Here is a 23204-nt window from a genome sequence, read left to right on the forward strand (position 1 = left end):
GGCCTCCAGAATACTGAGACAATAAATGCTAGGTAACAGTAGGAATGTAATAGCCTAATTCCTTCATTGCCAATTTCCCCACAAAATTTCCTTTTAATGGCTCCATTCATTGATAAATGTAGCCTGTATTCATTATTTATTTAAGGGAAATAAAATAGTGGTTTGTGGATTCTATCACTCCTTTCTCCTTTATTGGTAAGAATTTTTTCACACACAAAAATAAACTTTCCTTGATCACCTTGGGCTTTTTGGTTATTCTAAAATATATTTCATACAAGAACCACTAAGAATAAATACTTAATTCCGCCTTTTCAACTGCTATATTCCCAAATAAGGAATTGGTCTTGATAGTAATTTAAATCCTTCTTTGTGTCATTGTTTATCTAACATCTCTCTCCTCCACCAGACTGTAAGCTCTGTGGAGCAGAAAATCTGTCTACCTTCTTTGCTGCCTAATCCATAGTGCCTGCCACAAAAGAGAAGCATACCTAAGACATTTTAATCAACAAGAACTCCTACTATCTTGGAGAAATCCCAGAGTCCCAAGAGGAATGTGAAGTCACCCCCTTCTGCTTGCCTTTTTTTTTTCATCCCAAAGCCCTGAAATTATTTCAGGGGATTTCTTTTCCCTATCCCTAAAGCAAGGAAGCAAAATCCTCTGAGGCAATATAGCAAGTCCTTGTGAAGAGAGCCAAATTTTGAAAGGAAGGAATCTCAGGGCCATTTAGGTGAAGTCTCAGCTTATTTTTCTCACCAGAACCATCCTGTTAGGATGTCAGTGCAAGGAGAGACTTTAGCAATCATCTAGTCAAGTGCATTTAAACCTTGCAAATTCAAAACAGCCACCACTACAGTAATAACATCAATCATAGTAGTAATAATCATAAACATACCATACGAATCCCCAGGCTCACTGAAACGACCCCTTCAGGAACATCTCAGGAGACTACATCTTAAGTTCCTTGGGTAATTCTGATGTAGCTTGTCTGTAGCACTGGGTTTGAACAATACTGCTATAGTGGAGAGGCTTTCAAAATAATATTTAATAACAGCACCATTGGTAAAACCTCTGTAAAGGTCTGATGTTTTAAAAATTAATTCACTCTAAAACTACTTAATGAAAGCTTCCTAAGAGCTAGAAACTATTCTAGGAGCTGAGCATACAAAGGGAAACAAAATTGAAAAGGTCCCTGCCTGCTATGGCTTGAATGTGACTCCCTAAAATTCACATGTTGAGAACCTAATCTCCAATGCAGCAGTGTTAAGAAGTGGGGCTTAATAAGAGATTGGGCCCCACCTTTTAAAGTAAGTTCAGCCCCTGGTGCCTCTCTCTGTCTTGTGTGCTCACTCCACCTTCCACCATGGGATGACTCTTACCAGATGCCAGGACCATGATTTTGGACTTCCTGGCCTCAAGAACTTTGAACCAAATTAAACCTCCATTATTTATAATTTACCCAGTCTGTGGTATTGTGTTAAAGCAAAAGAAAACAGACTAAGACACTGCCCTTATGGGACTCACATTGGGAGGCAGAAGGCATAGAACAAACTGAAAATAAATAAGTAAATAAGCATATACATATATACCATAATAGCCCCCTTGTACCTTTCTTAGAAAACATAGATTTTCCTGAAACACAATTGGAAAGCGTGCTCTCCACAAGTACATGAAGTTACAGGAAGTTGTTACCCAACCTCCCAAAGCCAGACCCTGGCAGAGTGGGGATTCCTGCAAACATTCCTTCCTTTGACTCTTGTCTACACATGGCTCTTAACATAGAGGTCCAGATAATTTTTTCACTTGGCTTGAGTTTTCACTAGTTAATGAACCCAGTTGGGAGGAGAATGACTACTAGAGGGAAGGAGAGAAATACAATCAGCATCAGAATTGGACCGCCTTTATCCAAATCAGCCAGGAGGCACAGCAGTTCATGGCAGGGATATGTCTGAAGCATCGAGTCCAGGATTTCCAGCCTGTATTTTGCAGGACCAGAACTGAATCAGCATTACCTAAAGAGCCTTTCAAAATACTAAATCCTAGAATGTTGTCCCTGAATATCTTATTCAATGGAATCAGAGTGATACCTGGAAATATGTATTTTTGTGAATCTCTGTATCAGACCTGTCTTTTTGTTGTTGTGAGAGCAGTAAAAAACAACTCTAGCCTGTTTAATGGGAAAATAAATATTTTGGAAGTTTATAGTGTGGCTCTCGGAATGAAAGAAAATGCTTAAAATTCAGACCTTGGAAAGAATAAGAACTGAGAGTTACGGGAGTCTGGGAAACAAAACTTGAAGGATGGCTTCTCCACAGGTCATAGTAAAAAAGAATTAGCCCCTACTGTTATCCATGCATGTGTCACTCTAGTCAAGATTAAATTGATTAAATTCCAATAGAAAGAATGTGACTAACCTGACTTGGGTTATAGCTCTATTTCTTGGCCGTGGAAAGAGGTATTTCAATTATCAGTCCCATCAAAACTTCAAATCATGGAGAGATAATTAGCCAAAGACAAAAAAAAATGCTGTTAGAGCAAATGTGCACCTCTGCCTTCCCAGGTGATTATGAGGCACAGCCAGATTTGAAAACCAGTGGCTTGGTTCAACCACCAACCAGATATTTGAATTCTCCCTACAACAGACATACCAATGCACTTGAATGCAAACTTCCCAAGATAGCTTGAAGTTCTTTCTTCTTAGAATAAATATATCAATTGCTTTTCCAAAGGAGTCTGCCCTCCCTCATGTCCCTGTTGAATAAACAGAGTATCTCACCTCACAGATAGTCCCAGCTAACTCCTCCCTGCCCAGTTTGCAAGGTCACACTGGCATCTTACTACTCCTTAAGCACACATCTCCCAAAATTATTTTGCACTTGCTGCTGCCTCTGCATAGAACACTCTTCCCCCAGAAACCACATATCTTATTCTCTCCCTTCCTTCATTCAGTTCCTTAATTTAAATTACCCGGCTGGGTGCAGTGGCTTATGACTATAATCCCAGTGCTTTGGGAGGCTGAGGTGAGAATATTGCTTGAGCTCAGGAGTTCAAGACCAGCCTGGGAAACATAGTGAGACCTCATTTCTACAAAAGATTAAAAACTAGCTCAGCATGGTGCTGTGTGCCTATACTCTCAGTTCCTCAGGAGTCTGAGACAGGGGAATCCCTTGAGCCCAGGAGTTTGAGGCTACAATGAGCTATGATCATGCTGCTGTACTCCAGCCGAGTGACAAAGTAAGATTTTGTCTCAAAAAAAAAAAAAAAAAATTTTTGGCTGGGTGTGGTGGCTCACGTCTGTAATCCTGGCACTTTGGGAAGTTGAGACAGGCAGAGTGCTTAAGCTCAGGTTCAAGACCAGCCTGGGCAACAAAGTGAGACCCCCATCTCTATAAAAACTATAAAAATTAGCCAGGCATGGTGGCGCATGCCTGTTCCCAGCTATTTGGGGGACTGATGTGGGAGGATCACTTGGGCCCAGAAGGTCAATGCTGCAATGATCTAAGATCACATCACTGCACTCCAGCCTGGGTGACAAAGTGAGACTGTCTCAAAAAAAAAAAAATTAAGTTCACCTATTTAAAAATCAACTTCACTCCTCTCCCCAGTACTTCCTAGCTCCTTTTCCTGCTTTTTTTTTTCTTTATCACTTATCGCTCTCTGACATACTATACATTTTCTTAACGGATTTGTTCATTATCTACCTTCCCCCTCTAGAATATAAGCCCCTTGAGGACAGGAAGCTAGTATGTTTTATTCAGTTGTATATCCTCACTCTTATAACAGTGCCTGTCATATTGAAAATGCTCAATAAATATCTGATGAATATATATATATGTATATATATATATCATCTTTGAAATACCTCTATCAGTATTAACTGTGGCACTTTGTTCAAAATTTGGCTTTATGTCCCACCCCCTTTCAGAACCTTCAGTAAGCGGAGACTAGAAATCTGCATTCAGAATCTTCCCAAGCGATGCAAATGAACAACTGAAGTTTGAAAATTGCTACTTTAGCTTTCTCCAAAACCAGCATAAGCCCCCTTTCATGTTATACTTCATTAGATGTTTAAAGACAGCTCTTCTATCCCCTTCCTCTCACCGACTTTGGGTTTTCTTTGTCTTAGACTGAACAGCTAAACCTTCTACAGCCATCCCTCCTACAAGGCCCCTTACTACCCCAGAAGGTCAGGCTGCATTCTCTGAATGCACTTCCATTCATTGTCTTTCCATTTAGAGTGATCTTGGTTGGGGAGTGAGTCTCTAACCAACAGCTCTCTAAAGACCCTTGCAGAGCTTTTTGAAATTAGTTCTTACACTTGAGAAACTCTTCCCTTTTTCCCTTTGCACTATCCCTTGGGAAGATGTTCAAAAAGATGATAATGTTCAGGTTTGTGATCTCAGAGGAGAAAATACACCCAGGCTGTGTGTTTCTGTCCTGTGTGTTTTTGCCCCATTAGAGACCAGACAGAGCATCTGTATATGAGTCTCCAACAAAAGATCACATGAAAAATGATGTGTGATGAGAAGGCAAAGAGTGCAAAAGAGATTGTCAAGTGAAAGGAGATGACATAAAGGAGCTATTGTCAGAGAGTGTGTTGGTCAACACACAGATAGCAATCTAAATAATGTCTTCTGTTAGAGCGCTACATAGCATACAGCTTATGCTTTACCTGAGTAGGCTGGGTTTTGTTTCATTACACTGAAAGAGTAAATGGTATCTTAATATATATTTTCATTACAAGGGTATCTATTATTCAGATCATCTATGTTAGCTAACTGATTATGCTGCTGTGTACTTTTTTATTGTTCCAAAAATTTGAAAAAGCAAATTTGGCAAAAATCTTGGAACTCGGCTTTCCTACAAACTAGAGTAGTCTTTGTTGATTAATACATATAACCAACATGCTAGGCAGACTAATATCCAACCACCCATCAAATATTCACACCTTAGTCCTCGGAACCTATAAATACATTATGAGACAAAAGGCAAGTGTGATTATATTAAGAATCTTGACGAGGATAGAAAATCATGGATTCTCCAATAGGTCCAATTCAATCTCATGAGTCCTTAAAATCAAAGAATTTTTCCTGTGGTTCAGAGAGATGTGACTCTGGAAGGATGATCAGAGAGATGCAAGGTTGTTGACTTTGAAGTTGGAAAAAAGAGCCATAAGCCATGGAATGTCGGTGTCCTCTAGAAGCTGGAAAAGGCATAGAAACAGATTCTCCCTGACAGCCTCCAGAAAAGACCACAGCCCTACCAACACCTTGGCTTTAACCCAGGTTTCAGACCTGCAAAACTGTAAGATAATAAATTTGTATTTATTGAAGCCACCAAGTACATGGTAATTTATTATAAAAGGAACAGAAACTAATACAACCAATGTGCAGATGTAGTAATAAAATAAAGTATATCAATTACTATGCTCATAATAGCTTCATTAGTAAAAGTCCCAAATTAGAAACAATTCCGATCTACCAAAAGGCAATTATACCTTGGGTACTGGTCACACAGATATATCCAGTTGACAAAATTCATCAAACTGCAACAGACAATAAATACAATTCTCTATATGTATATTATAATACAAAAAAATTTATTAAAGGGCAATGATGGTACATGTGTCCATGTATGTACCATCTATACTATGCAATCATTTAAAATTCATGGTTTAAAAGAGAAGTCAGCAAACAATCTGGCTCAATGCCTGCTTTGAGCACATCCATACCCATTCATTACATATTCACTATGGTGGCTCTCTTGCTATGGTGGGAGAATTCAGTAGGTACAACAGAGACCATGTATCCTGTAGAGCCACTAAAATATTTCCTCTGTAGTCTGTATTTTAGGGCATACCACAGGGAGTTCCATGTAGATTTTCTTAAGTTTCTAGATATTTTTTCACAGTCATTGGCACAACCAAAGGCAGAGCTTTCAAACCAAGTCTCTCACCTACCAGGTTGGCAGCCAAGAAGGCAGTGGCTTTTTATTCATCCACTTGACAGATACGTATTGAGTGCTGGGTAAACATGGGCCAGGCCCTGTGATAGAAGCTGGATATACTTAAATGTATAAATTACATATCTCTAGCCCCTTGTGGAGGTTACGATTCTATCAATCTGTGCAGTCCAGATGTAGAATTCCCCAAAGGCGATTCATGAACCACCAGCATCAGCATCACTGGGAAATTGTTACAAATGCAAATTCTCAGGCCCTACACTGCCTCTATTGAATCATATATCTAGGGATGGACCCAACTATGTGTTTTTACCAGACCAGCAGGAAATTCTGTTGTATGTTCAAGTTTGAGAATCACTGAACTAAACCCAAAAGGTCTGTGCTAGGATAAATGTTTTATGAACCAGATTTTAGGAATGTAAATAGCTCTTCACAACACCCATGTTGGAAGATACTTTTTCCACCTTAACTATCTGTCTTACTCCATTGTTTTGTTGCTTATAATGGAATACCTAAACCTAGGTAATTTATAAAGAAAAGGAATTTATTTCTTACAGACATGGAGGCTGAGAAGTCTGGAGTCAAGGGACGGCATCTGATGAGTGCCTTCTTGCTAGCTGGGACTCTCTGCAGAGTCTCAAGGCAATGTAGGGCATCACATGGTGAGGGAGCTGAGTGTGCTACCTCAGATCCTCTTCCTCATCTTATAAAGCCACCACTCCCACTCACTTAATAATTCATTAATCCATTAACACATGAATCTATGAATTCATGAATCCATTAATCCATTCATGAGGGCAACACCTTCATGACCCAATCCCTTCTTAAAGTCCTCACTTCTCAATGATACCACATTGGGGATTAAATTTCAACATTAATTTTGGAGGAGACAAATATTCAAACCATAGCACTATCCTATGTAATAATTTATTTTTATTAAAGTTATAGGAAATTAACAGCAAAACACACCTTAAAACATGTAGATTGCTTAACATGTACAGAATGCAGAGCAAGGCACTGCAGTCAATGCTAAGGAAATATAAAGGATGCTTGGTGCTGTGCTGCTTTCTCAGTGAGAGAGAAAAAGAACCCATAGTATCAGCATCATTATATACCAGAAATTGTCAAACATTTTCTGTAAAAGTCCAGATTGTAAGTACTTTAGACTTTGTGGGCCATATAATCTCTGTCACAACTATTCAACTCTAGTGTTGTAGCACAAAAGTAGCATATTTATAGACAATATGTAAATAAATGGGCATAGCAGTGTTCCAATAAAACTTTATTTACACAAACTGGTAGTGGGCCCTTAGGTTGTAGTTTGCTGATCCCTGTCATATACCACTATTACCATATATCATTATACATGATGCCATGAACCATGCTGTATGGCTTCACCACATATTTCATTTTGTTCAAACTTTTAACATAATTTTCCCTGTAATTTTGTCATATATGATCACCTAACTTTGACCTTCAAAAGCTCTGTTAATACCTTGTTAATGAAAACATTATTCAGAGCAGTAACCTTCAAGATATAATCTTACTTCAATGAATGCATACATTCTACTTGTTTATTATCACAATACTAGCTTCTGTAAAAAAAAAATTCTGAGGTTAGCATTGCTATTTTAGAAATTAGAAACTAAAACTTAAAGAGGTTAAGCAATAGTTGAAGTTCATACAAAAAATAATTTTTTGAGCCAGGGTTCAAACTCTAGTATTTTTGGCACTGAAGCAGCCATTTCTGGGTACTATCTACCCATGGAGTGAATATGCTTAAAATCTAATCAGAAATTGGGTTCAGGGTACAAATGGAATATTCATGCCTCTGTGGCTATTTCTCTTCTTGACTGTGTCCTATAATTATTATTTCAGTTTAAAAGCATTTCCTATCTTTAAATTTCATGACAATCATACATAAATCATAGATAAGTCATAACCCAAAACCCTAAGCACATTACTAGTTAAGTAATGATAGAATAGGAAACATTCTGTAATAGCTCAATCAATAATATAATATCCTTCACAATATAGTTCTATAGTCATCTGTATTAGTCTATTCTCATGCTGCATAGTAATAAAGACATAGCCCAGCCTGGGTAATTTATAAAGGAAAGAGGTTTAATTGGCTCACAGTTCAGCATGATTGGGGAAGCCTCAGGAAACTTACAATATGTTACAATCAAGGGGAAGCAAACATGTCCTTCTTCACGTGGCAGCAGCAAGGAGAAGTGCCAAGCAAAAGGGGAAAAGCCCCTTATAAAACCATCAGATCTCATGAGAACTAACTTGCTAACTAACTCACTATCACAAGAACAGAATAGGGAAAACAGCCCCCATGATGCAATTATCTCCACCTGGCCCCTCCCATGACATGTGGGGATTATGGGTACTACAAATCAAGATGAGTTTGGGTAGGGACACAGCCAAATCACATCATCATCTATCCTGGGTCTAATATCTACGTGACTGTTGGCAAGTCTTTTTCCTCCTTAGACAATTTTCCAGTCTAAAACGGAAGGTCTTGGTCTATTGTTTACAAGGCTATCTTTAAATTCCAAATTCTAATTCCATAACAATATGACATTCTTCCTCAAAGTCTTCCTTTCTTATGGAACACAATCGCATATGGTTACAGAATGCATACTTTGGCTCTTGATACATATGTTGAACCAAATGTCCAATTTTGTAGGATTTATATCCTTAAAAATTAAGAAATGGATCATTGCAAGCCATAGAAGAGAAACAAATATCTGGGGTTACCATCATTTCTAAAGAAATTGTAAACAAAACCAAAGATGATAGAATCTTCAGCGAGTTCACTTGTGATATTCTGCAAATAGGAAGTGAAAATGAAAGTGATAAAATAAGGCTTGTTAAATCTGAGAATATGAGCAGATCTGTACAGATGGGAACATCAGTGAACAAGCACCCATGCATGTTTTCAGGTCAGATGAAGAGCCACTGAAAATAGATCAGAAAGCAACAGAGCCTGGCAGGGTGCATCTGAAAGAAAAGAATTTAAACTCAGCCTCCATGGGAAAAAGAAGCTCACCATCAGATTCCCATTTCCCTTATAAGATACGGCTCTAATATTTTGGTCATTCAGAAAACAAGAGTCAATGGAGAGAAATACAGGATTTGGACAAACACATGAACAAAGAAAGGGGTTCCAGCCTTTCCTGGGTATTCAGCAGCTCAACAATATGGATGAATTTTTTAATTCACGCTGAAATGAAAAATTAAAAACTTTTGTCATGAATCTACATTTGTTTAATTTAAATGGTCATATTATTTTCTCAGATTTTGTCCTTCCCTTTTTGTTGTTGTTGCTAAATTTCTTTCTTTTGCAAGAATGATGAGAATTTAGTTGGCTTTGCTTTCTTCTTTGTTGCCTTCACTTAAGAAAATAAAAGTAAATTTTGTCAACTTTATATCAGTTCCATTAAAAAAAAATTGAAATAGGGTACAATGTTCACTGCTTGGGTGATGGGTACACCCCAAGACTTTGCCACTGCACAAATATACCCACGTAACAAAACTGCTCGGGTACCCTCTGAATCCATACAAATATTAAAAACTGAATTTAATTTAAAAACAAAAATATTTGAAATTATTTTGGTTCATGAAACCAGAAGGCTCAGGGGCCTGCTTATCATGTGACATTTGGATGCTGTCACTTTGTGGATCTTCATAACAGCTTCATTGTTGAGTGCCTATTCAAGTCAAGCACTTTACATTCATTATTTATAATTATTCCCCAAATTCTGCAAGGCATATATTGCCATTCAAAGTCTACGAATGAGGATGATGAAGTTCACAGAAGTTAAAGGACAAGCCCAAGGTTACACAGCTATTAAAATGGACATCCTCAAGGTCCTTTCTCAAAGGCAATGCAGCCACTTATATCTGATTACAAACCCACAGAAATCTCCATGGTGAATTATTGAAAATTGGCAAAACCCTTTTTTTACTTCAAAGGGACACAAATGGCAATCAACAGACTCACATTCATCCTCACAGGCAACCCCCACAACTAAAATGTGAACATTTTCCCCAAACAGCAAAAAAGTTGTAAGTGATTTTAAATGTTTATATGTCTTAATGTGGCTCAATCCATCAGTAGCATTTTGGATATACTCCATTTTGGAAGAGCTGGAAAAACAGTTGGCAGCATTTTGTGCATTTTATTTTAATTTAGAGGGGGGACATTTGAGATCTGCAATTAAAAAGAGGTTTGCTTTGGCTGTGATGAACTGATGTAATTCACAATTTAAACTCATTTGAGAAAAATAACAACAGCTACAACTGTCACATTTGCCAGGGAGGGAAATGGGATGAACAACAGCAGGGCCCGGGAAGAGAAAAACAGCTCGTTGATAGGACTACAGATTATACGGATTAGTCATTGAAAGGGCAGAGTAAGCATCCATGGACAATCATTTGACATTTTATAAAATAGAATGGTGACTGCTTAGCAATATTTTCAAAGGGATTCACCAAGAAGCTTTGATAATGATGGCCTATTTGAAGCTACAACCTGGTGATGGGTGGGGTATTAAAAGAAGGAAATTTTGCACACTGAATTGTTAAATTAGAATGTAAACTGGAGCCCAGAGTGGCATGAAATATATAGAACCAGTAGTCATAGAGGGAATCTTTCCATTCTGTCCTATCACAAGTGAAAACTGAGAATTCTTACAGCTTGAGATGTTAAATCCTGGGGAAATTATAAATGGCTGGGTTTACTTAGGGACTTACTCTGGGTCTGCAAAACTAACATTTACCCATTGACTCGTTTACAAGAAAGCCTATGTTCTTGTGAGGCTTATGGCAGCATCCTCTTTGAAAACTCCTCTGGCCTTGAAAGTGAGTGAGACAATGACAGAAACTAAGTTTTATTTCCCATGTGATGAACTCAAGCTATGGCTCAATGTTTTGAGTTTTTCACTCAAGCAATCAATATATATGAAGGAAATGACAGTTTGAAATATCAAACTGCATTTTGCTTCTTGGGAGGAAGTTGGTTTCCCCATTTGCAGCTCTTCTGCCATGAAGATTGGGCTAAGAAGCTGAGACCAATTGCTTCAGAGATGGAGACAGAAGTGATACACAACCAGATATTTCCAGGAAGGAAACTGGGAAGCCCTGCTAACAGGTATAGTCTTGAGCGAGACAAAAAAAAAAAAAAAAAAAAGGCCAAGAATCTAGACCCTTGTGTCTTCCTATGTGCCTAGCAGATACGACCTTTGGACTCCAAAGTGCAACAAGCTAGCTACAGGCAAAGCAAGCATTAAGGATTGTCACCCCAAATACCAGAATGAGATAGGAGCCCCCTTATAACAACTGCTCGGGGAAGAAGAGCCAGAGAAGGGGAAAGACAAGCATCTAGAGCAGCTCTGTCCAATAGAAACATCATGCAAGCCATGCATGCAATTAAAAACCTTCTGGTAACCACATTTGAGAATGCAAAATTAAACAGGTAAAAATTTTAATAATATAGTTTATTTAACCCAATATAATCAAAATTCTATAATTTTAATATATAATCAATAAAAAATTACTAATCAGATATTTTACATCTTTAAAATCCAGTGTATATTCCATTGGATTTCATTTACAGCAAAGATCAATTCAGACTAATCACATTTCAGGTGCTCAGTAGCCACGTGTATTGAGTAGCACAGATCTAGAATAAATCAAGTTTAAATTTTGGGGCATTTTAAATCAGAAAAAAACAAGGGACCTTGAATAGATGAAACTATTTGCTTATTTTTCTGCTTAAATCCAGGGCAACAGTTAAAGAGAAAAGAGAGACCAGTATTAGAAAAATAAAAGTCGGCCAGGCATGGTGGCTCCCACCTATAATCCCAGTGCTTTTGGAGACTGAGGTGGGAGGATCACTTGAGCCTAGGAGTTCAAGACCAGCCTGGTAACATATGGTAACATAACCTCTTCTCTACAAAATTTTAAAAATTAGCCAGGTGTGGTGACACACACCTGTGGTCCCAGCTACTTTGGAGGCTGAGGTGAGAGATTGCTTGAGTACAGGAGGTCAAGGCTGCAGTGAGCCAGGTTCATGCCACTGCACTCCAGCCTCAGTGACAGAGCAAGACCATGTCTCAAAAAAATGAAAAATTAATTAATTAATTAATTAAAGTGGAACCATAGAATTATGTAATTGATTTATTGGACTATTTCAGGTATCGCATAGAAAATCTAATCCTACTGCACAGAAGTCTACTGAGTGTCTACCATGTGAGAGGTTTGGATGGGACTGAGAAAATGCAAAGATTAATAAGACACTGAATTGTTTATGATGCTCAGGGGTAGGCCTATGATAAAAAATAATAAAGACGTGATAGAACATAAATAGAGACAAAAAGCAACAGTGTGGGAATCCAGGAAAGGCAGTAATTAATGTTTCTGGGTTGCTGTTGGCCATAAGTTCAAGGAGGGTTGCAACCATATCTGTTTTATTTGCCACTTTCTCAACAGTACCTGACATAGGGCTCAATAAAAATGTGTTGAGTGAGTGAGTGAATGATTGCTGGTTAGAGAGAACCAGGTGAGGAAAGGCCTCAAATTTGGTGTGGTATTTGAATTTGGCTTTGAAGAACTAACTGGTCTTCACCTAGGAGACTAGAATGCTTTAGACCAAAAGACCTGAACACCCAGGTAGGTGGATATTTAGGGCACATTCAGTCAATGATATTTGATCTTATGAGACAGGCGTGTAGATGGGAACAGAAGATGAGATGGAAAAGTTAGGTTGGGGCCAGATGGTAAAAAATGTGGAGGGGTTTCTATGAATTATTTGCAGGATTAGTCTATTCTAGCCACATACCGATAGCAGTATAGTGAGGTTAAAAATTCCTGCAATGCTAAAACAGACTTTTGCAGCATATTGATCTCCTGTTTTTAGAGCTTTCAGAAAGCAATCAACCATCAGACAGCCTAACAGTGGTAAACGACAGTATACATTCTTTAGAGCTGCTGTACATTGCTGTTGAATTTTCCCCATCTCAGTTAACTTTCTTTTTCTTTCCTGAATAAATTTACTGAGAGAACAATATAAGCAGTGAATAAAATGAAAATGCACTGGGTTACATTTCACCCCAAAATAATAGAATGAGATTTTTTTTTAATGGGAAGAGGAGTGGCAATTTTTGCTCACTGTTATCATCAAGGATTTCTTATCTACTAAAATAATATCAAATATACTATCCAACTGGTAATATTAACACATAAATCCCGGGACTACATCTAGAAATGTTTTTGCTATAAAAAAAGAATGTTCCTGACTAATATGGCACATTTATAAACTCAATGTGTATATGGCATAGCAAGTTTAGAGAGTAGCAATAAACAAACAAAAAAATAAAGAGGAGAGGATAGTTTATGAAGCTTATAAAGGCCTTATTAGAGCATTCGGGTAATTGGAAATCTGAATATGGCCAACACAATTTGGACCCAGGTTAAAATAGAGTTGGTTCAGTGTTGTGGTTAGCAAAATAAACATCAGAGTCAGATATGCAAGGGTTTCAGTACTGGCTCCATTTATTACTACAAGGTTAGTGCAAAAGTAATGGCAAAAACCACAATTACTTTTGCATCAACCTAATAGAAAGTGACTTACCTCTCTGATCGTCAGATTTTTATCCATAAAATGAGGGGATCATAACCCTAACACTGAGGGTTGTTATGAACACTGCATGCAATTATAAAGAAGTTCCTGACACATGGTAACAGCTCAAAAAAGTGATGGCTATTGTTCTTCAGTCATTGAACAATTTTTCAGCATCTATTATGTACTAGGTTCTGGAAAATCAGAGACAAAAACATCTGACTTGAAAAAGTTCATTGTCTAATGTAACAAATATTTTCTGTAAGAGCATACATCATTACATAGACCTAGAATATATGCTCTATATAATAATAGTAATGTGTTTCTCATACTGGTTCACATAGCTTAGCGTTCTCAACTTCAGCATGGTTGACGCTTAGGGATGGATAATTCTTGCTTGTGGGGGCTGTCTTGTGTGTTGTACAATGTTTATACACATCTCTGGCCTCTACCTATGAGATACCAGTAGCATTCACCAGTTGAGATAACCAACAACATCTAGTCATTGCCAAATGTGTCTCCTTGGTTGAGAACTACTAGCATAGCCTGATGGAGATACTGCCTAAAAATCAGTCAGCATGGCTAAGGTTTTATTTAGTCACCAAAACCTGACTCCACATCCCCCAGTTTGGTGACATAACCACTTATCACTACAGCATCATCTGAATCTTGCCTCTACTCTATGTTCTGACACCCTCTTTCCTAATCCAGACCCCCCCTCTCTCTCTCATCAGAGCCACTGCCCAACTTGAACTGGTCTCAGGGCCTCTTTTCTCTTCCCACTCATTATACACATGGTAAGTAGACATCTCAAAACACAGCTCTGATCATAACACTCTCCTCTTCAAAAACCTACCCTTGTTCAGGGCAGGAATTTGCTAGTGCTTCATTGGCAGTGATAGAGGAATCAGTTTGTCTTGCTTTGCTTGGGACTTCCCCAGCTTTAGCATTTTAGGTGTGAAAGACTGAGAGAGCCCTGGCAAATCAGGGTAATTGGTCACTCACAGCAGTGAATTCAGTTTATTTCCAGATAATTTTTCTGTAGAACTCCAGAATGTACATAACAGATATGAATCTTGGGCCTTAGACCCAGGTGGGTAACATTTGTCATATATCTGTATTTGTATTTTTAAAATAACAGCTTAATTTCTGATTGTTCCTCTTTTTTTTTTTTTTTTTTTTTTTTTTTTAGGAGGAAAGAAAATCTCAGTCTAACTCGTGACCTCTCCCACATTTCCAGGGTTGAGCCATAGTGCTGGGATCCTCAGCTGAGCCAAAAGTCTCAACAACAGAGGGGCTTTCCTGGTTTCTCAGTGATGTGTGGGATCAAGGAATTAGCACCGATTACCCCCACACCCTTCCTGCCCAGCTGGCCCTTCCAGTGCGCAGGGTCTCTGCTGCTTCCATGCTGTGTCTGTTCATGGACAGCCATTGTCCTGAGGCTTTACTACCTCCCAGGCAGCCTTGAGGGCAGGATTCAGGCACTTCTGAACTACCCTTTGGTCTCTCCAATCCCTCCTCAATGTGGAGGGATACCTCTAATCTTGGGGGATGGGGAGAGGAAATCATACGCTCCCCTTTACTTCTTTAGCACATTTTGGTATGTATACCTGTAAGTTTTAGACTTTTTACTTTTCTATTATCTTCTTCACCCAATTCCTCCAAAATTTAGTTGAGGGGTCATAAACAGGTGGCCCTGGGGCTGACTACAGCGCACAGACAGGCATTGTGTGGCTTGCATCGTGTTTTGTTTTGTTGTTTAAGTTAGATTTGAATCCTTTAAAGGAGAAAAGTGGCTCTTCAGTTTACTACAGACCTCATCATCTCCTGGTTCTCTTGCACCCAGTCCACTTGACCTGTTTACGTTCCCTGCCTCATCCTTCCAGGTCATTTGATTTTCCAACCTGCAGCCTTCACTATGGAAAAACAAAACAGGCCATGAGTGTATACAGCATATTCCTATTTGAGTTGAAGGAAATACGCAGAGGAAACATAATATAGATTCATATCTGTGACTCTATAGATAACAAATTCATGTCTCAAAATACTATGTTAGCCACACATGAAAAGATAGCAGCAAAGGTGCCACAGTGATGTGCAGGCAGGAGGTGCAGAGCAGTAACACCTGGCCTCTTCACTTTCAAAACCACAAGTCTGCTGGATGAATACAAATCTGTACAATGGCATTTCAGACTGCTTGTCATAAGGCAATTATCTCCTTTTTTAGTTCTCTCTTTCTCAGCCTCAACAATCAAACTATGTAACTTGCCCTTGCCTTCATCTGCCCTGCTCACTTTGGCCTGAATGATTTAGCTCATTATCTTCCCTCTACCCATGAATGTCCTTCCTACTGATACCTATAGTCAGAAGCTTAATTATCCTTCAAGTAGGAACTCAAACTGTATCTTCTTATGCTTTTACAAAAGGTTCTTGTCATCTTTTCAGGCTCATCCTCCTTTACCAGCCCATTAGCCATAGGAATTCCTCAGGAATCTTAGGGCCTCTTTTTGATCCCCCTCCTTGGATAATCTCATTCATGATCATAGGTTCAATTACTATCTTTATGCAGATGGAGCCTGGGAGAGACCACATATTTAATTTTAACAGTTCCTTTTTGGTTGTTGTTGTTGTTTTGAGACAGGGTCTTGTTCTGTCACACAGGCTGAAGTGAAGTGGTGTGAACACAGCTTACTGCATCCTCAAACTGCTAGGCTCAATCAACCCTTCTGCCTCAGCCTCCAGTGTAGCTAGGATGACAGGTATGCATGCTCAGCTAACTTTTTTATTTTTTGTAGAGACAGGGTCTCACTTTGTTGCCCAGGCAGATTTCAACAGTTCCTTTTTTTTTTTTTTTTGGATGTTTCAAAAGCATCTCAAGTTCAACATGACTTAACTAATGATCTTTCTCCACTTAACTGAGATCCTTTCTCAGGAATGGCCACTGTCAATCATCCATTCTATTAACATGTCACAAACCTAGATGTTGTTTAGGATATGCCCTTCTGTCTTACTACCCATATCTCAAACATCACAAATGTGATGTTTTGTAAGGGGAAGATGGCCCAATAAGACCCACTCAAAAGATGGTGTATCCAACTCTTGTGTTCATCATTGTAAATTGTGGGCACTTTGATTTCCTTCTTTTAGTGTTTTTGGAAGGAATCATTCATCAATTCTGGGACATTGATAGCGTGAATTTCATAATCGGTAAGGATGAGAAGGGAAATGCCTTGGCTGTGATAATTCCCCAGGATAAATATCACAATGTGAGGACCTATCTGAGTAGCCCACTCATGAGTACAGGTCCCTACCACTCTCTGTCACTATGAACCCAGCTGTATTAGTCTAGGTTCTCCAGAGAAATAGAACCAATAAGAGATACAACTATAGATATAGATTTACTATAAGGAATTGGCTTGCATGATTATGGACACTGAAAATTCAAAGATCTGCAATAGGCAAGTTGGAGACCCAAGACCAAAAGCAAGAGGAGACTGATGTTCCAGTTTGAAAACAGACAGAGAAGGAGAATTTTTTCTGCTGCAGCCTTTTATTTTATTAGGCCTTCTCAACAGATTGGATGAAGCCTGCCCACACTAATGAGGGCAATCTGCTTTACTCAATCCACCAATTCAAATGTCAATCTCACCTAGAAATACCCTCACAGATACACCAAGAAATAATGTTTCACCAAATATCTGGGCACCTCGTAGCCCAGTCAAGTGGACACATAAAATTAACCAACACTCTCACTAAATATTGCTAACTTATCAACTCAACCTTCACTACCATCCCACTCAACCTCACCTCACCTCACTACCAACCATCAAGTCAACCTCACCTCACTAACTCATCAACTTCAACCTTCATCCCACATGGAGGCCAGGTTCACCAAAGGGGCATGCATCCCTCCCTTCTCCTCTTAATCACAAGCTCCAACCATTCCTGGTAGCAGAGGCTGTGTCTAACCATCAGTCTTTCTCTGAAGGAGAAAAGAATGCCATAAAAAACACAGCATTGCCCAAAGTTGATTCTACGGAACACCAGTTCCATAAGATACTCTGGGGAAAAAAAGAAAGATTTCTTGAAAACAAAATGTTATATCCCCATATGAGTTTTCTATGCTGCATAACACATCACCACAAACTTAACAGCTTAAAACAACCGTTTTTATCTAGGTCAGGAGTCCAAGCTTGGCTTGGCTGGGTCCTCTGCTCAGAGTCTAAGAGGGGTGAAATCATGGTGTTAGCTATGTTCTTTTCTGGAATTCAGGGTCCCCTCCAAGCTCACATGGTAGAATTCAGCTCCTGGTAGAGGCTGAACTGAGGCCCCCAGCAGAGAGAGTTGTGCTTTCTCCATAGGCAGTCGCATTTAGCTGTCTGTTCTTCAAGGTTAGCGCGAAGAGCCCAGTCCCTCTTATTAAGTCAGGCCCACACAGGAGACTCTCTTTTTTGACTAATGCAAAGTCAACTGATTTGTGATCCTTCACTTTTGCTACATCATATAGCCTAGTCACAGGAGTGCTATCCTATCAGTTTCACAAATCCCACCCTCACTCAGAGGAAGATCAGATAGGACAGGGAGGCTGGGGGGTTAGAATCCTAGGAGCCTGCCATAACTCAGATTTAGTTTGTGAATTAGCATATTATGGGCTCTGAGAAATCCTATAGTAAAGAAATACGATTAACTTTGTTCCATCTATTGTTAACCAAATTCATTTGGCCCATATAAAAACTTAATTTTCACATAGCACCGATTATCATCTTTGTAATTACTGGTTTGTGTCATCCATGTTTTGGGATATGCTGAAACAGAAAAGGCCTGCACTGTGAAGTTAGACTGTCCATGATTAAAATTCCCACACTGGACCAGGTGCGGTAGCTCATAACTGTAATCCCAGCACTTTGGGAGGCTGAGGAAGATTGTTTGAGCGCAGAAGTTCAAGACCAGCCTGGGCAACATGGCAAAACCCCGTCTCTACTAAAAATACACATGTATAAGAAATTATAAAGAAAAAAATTTAAAAAAATTTTTAAAGGAAAAAAAAATTCCCACTGTGACACTTCCAAGTGACTTCAACTTGGGCAAATTTCTTGACCTTGCATAACCTTGATAAAATGGATGTGGACTATCAGCACTCCACTTCTCAAGCTGTTACCACAATGCAATGGAAGTAATTAACACCTTGGAATATGCCTGGCACAGGTTAGAGGTCCAAAAAGATTTTTTAAAACATGTTCGCTCCCTTCTTTCCCATTTTTCACATGAAATTTTATAAACAATTACAAAAATGATACTCTATTAATGTTAGAGTGTTATAAGCTGCCTAGATAACAGACTTGAAGCTTCATAACATCCTTAAGCTAAAAAAATTACTTAAATTTAAGAGGTAGGTTGGGCGTAGTGGCTCATACCTATAATCCCATCACTTTGGGAGGCTGAGACAGGTGGATCACCTGAGGTCAGGAGTTCGAGACCAGCCTGGCCAACATGGCAAAACCCTGTCTCTACTAAAAATACAAACAGAATTAGCTGGGTGTAGTGATGCACACCTGTAGTCCCAGCTACTCGGAAGGCTAAGGCAGAAAATCACTTGAACCTGGGAGGTGGAAGTTGCAGTAAGCCGAGATCATGCCATTGCACTCCAGCCTGGGCAACAGAGCAAGACTCAGTCTCAAAAAAACATCATCATAATAAAATAAATAAATAAATTTAAGAGGTAGAATCTTTATTTATTCTGCCCATTGTAATTAATCTATGTTTAAAACAGCATGTTTCATCCATACTACCAGCACAATGAATCCAGAAATGAATCATTGGCATATGTATGTAAAGAGTTTCTGAACCCTTCTAAACCACCAAAGCAACAAAAACATGAAGAATTTGATGTTATTGTCTAAGGTGAATTGGTTAACATTGATTGAGATGTAACAACAATGTTAACCACCATTCCTTTTATAATAATTCAAGCAAAGTATTATGTAAAGCCTTCAACAACATAACGTAAATTACAAGTTATTTAATGCCTTCAGAACAAGTGCCAACTATTAGAGAGAAATTATTTGACATTTAGGCTAATCTGCAGGGGAATGTCTATACAGTACTGATTAAAAAGGTATAAAATGACAAAACTTCTCATTAATATTTAAACACTGTAACAATTGTGTGACCTCCTGCAAAGCATCCTTTCTCAGCCCCAGTTTGCTTATCAATAAAATGAGTATAGTACCCACATCATAGGAATATTGTAAAGATAAAATACATAAAACTTAGTGTAGTGTGCATTACTTATTAAATGCAAAGTTAATTATTATACAAATTCAAGTTACAATTTGTGTTAGTCCATTCTCACAGTGTTATAAAGAACTACCTGAGACTGGGTAATTTATGAAGAAAAGAGATTTAATTGACTCACAGTTTTACAGGCTGTATAGGAGGCATGGCTGGGGAGGCCTAAGGAAATTTACAATCATTGCAGAGGTGAAGGGGAAGCAAGCATGTCTTCTTATGGATGGCAGGAGAGACAGAGAGAGAGAGAAAGAGAGAGAGAGAAGGGGAAGACGCTACGCACTTTCAAACAACCAGATCATGTGAGAACTCTATCACAAGATAGCACTTGGGGGATGGTGTGAAGCCATTAGTAACCACCTCCATGGTCCAATCACCTCCCACCAGGCCCTGCCTCCAACACTCAAAATCCCAATTCATCATGAGATTTGGGTGAGAACACAGAGCCAAACCACATCACAATTTGACCTCAATTTTTGTTGTATGCTGTGGTTTGAAATCCTTGAATGAAAAGTTGTTGATGAATTCTGAACAATTCAGAAACTTTAGACTGAAGTTCATGTTGTATCTATCACTTATTAAAAGAAAAAGAAAAAAAGAATGATTGTATTATTCAATGTCATTAGGCATTAACAGAGGGAAGGAAAGTATAGAGAATATATTACTCACAAGCAAAATTCTTTCTAAATGGAATCCTTTACAGTGTATCCCATGAGGTATCTGCAGGTCTTTAGGGACACAAAACAATTTATTGAAACTTCTGTGCAAATTGAAACTCATATTTGGAGCAATACATTAAGAACGTACAGATTATTTATTCATGCTCTTCTCTGAAGGAATTGCAGAGATCACTTTTATTATACAAATGCTCCTTCAGTGATTAAAATCCCTTCTCTCTGATATATGGATGAGAAAGGAATAAATGCAAGTGCATAAAAAATCAAACCTACTCTGATAGATAAATTGCATATATTCAAGAATGAGGAAAATTGTGTGTGCATGTTATCATATTAAAAAAATAAAATATATTTGGAACCCCTTGAGTTTCCTTCCTCAATAATGAGAGGCACAGAATGAGAATGTTCACTTACAGTAATTTTATCAGCACACCATCAGTGAGGCCAGAATGAATGGTAGACATTACTCTTGGAGAAACATGAATAGGATATCATTTTGATATTACTTCTGCAAACACAGCTAGCAAAGCCAATGTTCATTCTAAATTGCTGATCAAGGTTTCACAAGAGTCACAACAAATAAAGAAAAAAATCCTTGCAATTTAACCAGCTTTTACTGGGAACTGTAATGTACCCAGTCCTTTCCTGGGCACTATCATAAATATAAGAAAAAGATGTTGACATTTTCCAGTGCTAACAGGTGAGGTTGGGTTAATTCTGTACTCCACAATTCCAAGGGAGCTAGCCTGAGAGTTTTTATAGTGTGTAAAACATAGGGTTGAGGCTGGGCATGGTCGCTCACGCCTGTAATCCCAGCACTTTGGGAGGCCAAGGCAGGCAGATCACCTGAGGTCAGGAGATGGAGACCAGCCTGGCCAAAATGGTGAAACCCCGTCTCTACTAAAAATACAAAAATTAGCTGGGCGTGGTGGTGGGTGTCTGTAATTCCAGCTACTTGGGAGGCTGAGGCATGAGAATCTCTTAAACCCAGGAGGCAGAGGTTGCAGTGAGCCAAGATCACACAACTGCACTCCAGCCTGGGTGACAGAGCAAGACTCTGTCTCAAAAAAACCAAAAAAACAAAAATACAAAACATAGGGTTGGGATTCACTCACTTGGGGGTGCAGGGCACCTGACTTTGCCACATAAAGTGTAAACATGGGTAAATTTCTTAACTTTTCAGACTTCATTTATTCATCAAATGAGAATAAAAATACCCACCTCTTATCTTCATTATGGGGATTGAATGGATTAATGTATATAAAATATTTAACCCAATATGCTATAGATGTGCCATGGTGGTTAACGTCTGTCTTTGGCTTTTCCCAGTATTAGCCTCTGAGACAGGGATTTTGGTGCAAGAAGTTTATTTGAGAAGTGATCCCAAGACACAGAGGGAGAAAAACTGAGACATGAGACAGAGAAGGAAGATAATAAAGGGTGATTTCTTGAGCAGGTGACTGCTGTGGGTAACAGAACCCAACTCACTGGGGGCACTCAAAATAAAGTAGAACAGCTTTAGAATTACCCCTTCCCAGAAGCAAAGGTGCTAAGGTACTTATCTACCAACTCTCTGTTATTGGTTTAGGATTGATTCCTGGAGCATTAACCTTTCTGCACTTCTAGCCTGCCCTGCATGCTGGCCAAGCTTGCTTCCAAAGACAGAGAAATGACCTTAGGTGGAGAGAATTAAAGGGTTTTCAGTAAGCTGACTACAGAGGCAAGCACTTAGGGGATATAGACAAAGCTTAAACAGGATCTTCATGACTAAGACTTTATTTAACTTCCCCATGACTCCTTAGCCTCTAGGCTCTCACTGCTTTATGAGGCTTCTATAATTCACGTAAAATCTTTCTAATTGTATTCTTTCCATTTGAAAATGTTAGGCCAACAGGATTCGAATGTATACCATCTGGGTTGAGTGGAGTTAGAGCTTTGAACTTGGACATACAGATTTTATACAGAGTTGGCTTGCTAGATGCTCCCAAAGAGTTCACAATTGAATTGGGGAGACTGTACATACACAAGTGAAAACATGTAAGTCAAATGCAATTTAGAAGTTTAAGGGACTAAAGTCAGTGCAATGCATTTTCTAAGAGGTAAGACAAAGTTTCATCACTGCAAAATCTGCTGAAATTCTTAATGTTTTTCATCTAGTATCATTTGCCATTTTACTTTGAAATTTCAAGGCATCTGAATAGAGCATCCTTAGTGTTGATTTGTTAAAGTGTGAGCTGTTTGGCATGAAAGTAAAATGGACTAATCGTTCAGTATAGTAGAGTAAAAATGACCAAATTTTGGATACTGAATTCTTCTGGTTTATTATTTTGAAGAGAAAAGAGAGAAGAAAATGGGTTATTTCCCAACTGTGGTATAAATACAGCATCAAAGCTGAAAGTAAGCATACAAAATTGGAGAAGCTTTTCTGAATATGTAAGTTGTGCTAATTAGAGTAGATAAAAATCAGCTAATGAGTATCTAACTTTGTGTGCAGATCTGTGCTTAGAAAGATGGTGAGATAGGAAAAAAAAAACATGGGCTTTATTCAGTTAAAAAACAGAGATCTAAGCTCTGTTTCTTATTAGCTGAGCAATTAGGTAACTTAGTTTCTCTCCCTGAAGTCTAAATGCATCTTCCCTAAAATGGGCAT

At 38.6% G+C, this 23204-nt stretch overlaps 1 long non-coding RNA gene across 1 annotated transcript in view; it reads right to left on the bottom strand.

Annotated features, from left to right (window-relative positions):
• LOC129033771 (uncharacterized) overlaps positions 1-23204 on the bottom strand; it is a 102899-nt gene that overhangs the window by 63047 nt on the left and 16648 nt on the right. The gene's annotated exons all lie outside the window — the stretch shown is intronic.

Source organism: Pongo pygmaeus, chromosome 2, assembly GCF_028885625.2.
Source record: "Pongo pygmaeus isolate AG05252 chromosome 2, NHGRI_mPonPyg2-v2.0_pri, whole genome shotgun sequence".
Classification (NCBI taxonomy): Eukaryota; Metazoa; Chordata; class Mammalia; order Primates; family Hominidae; genus Pongo; species Pongo pygmaeus.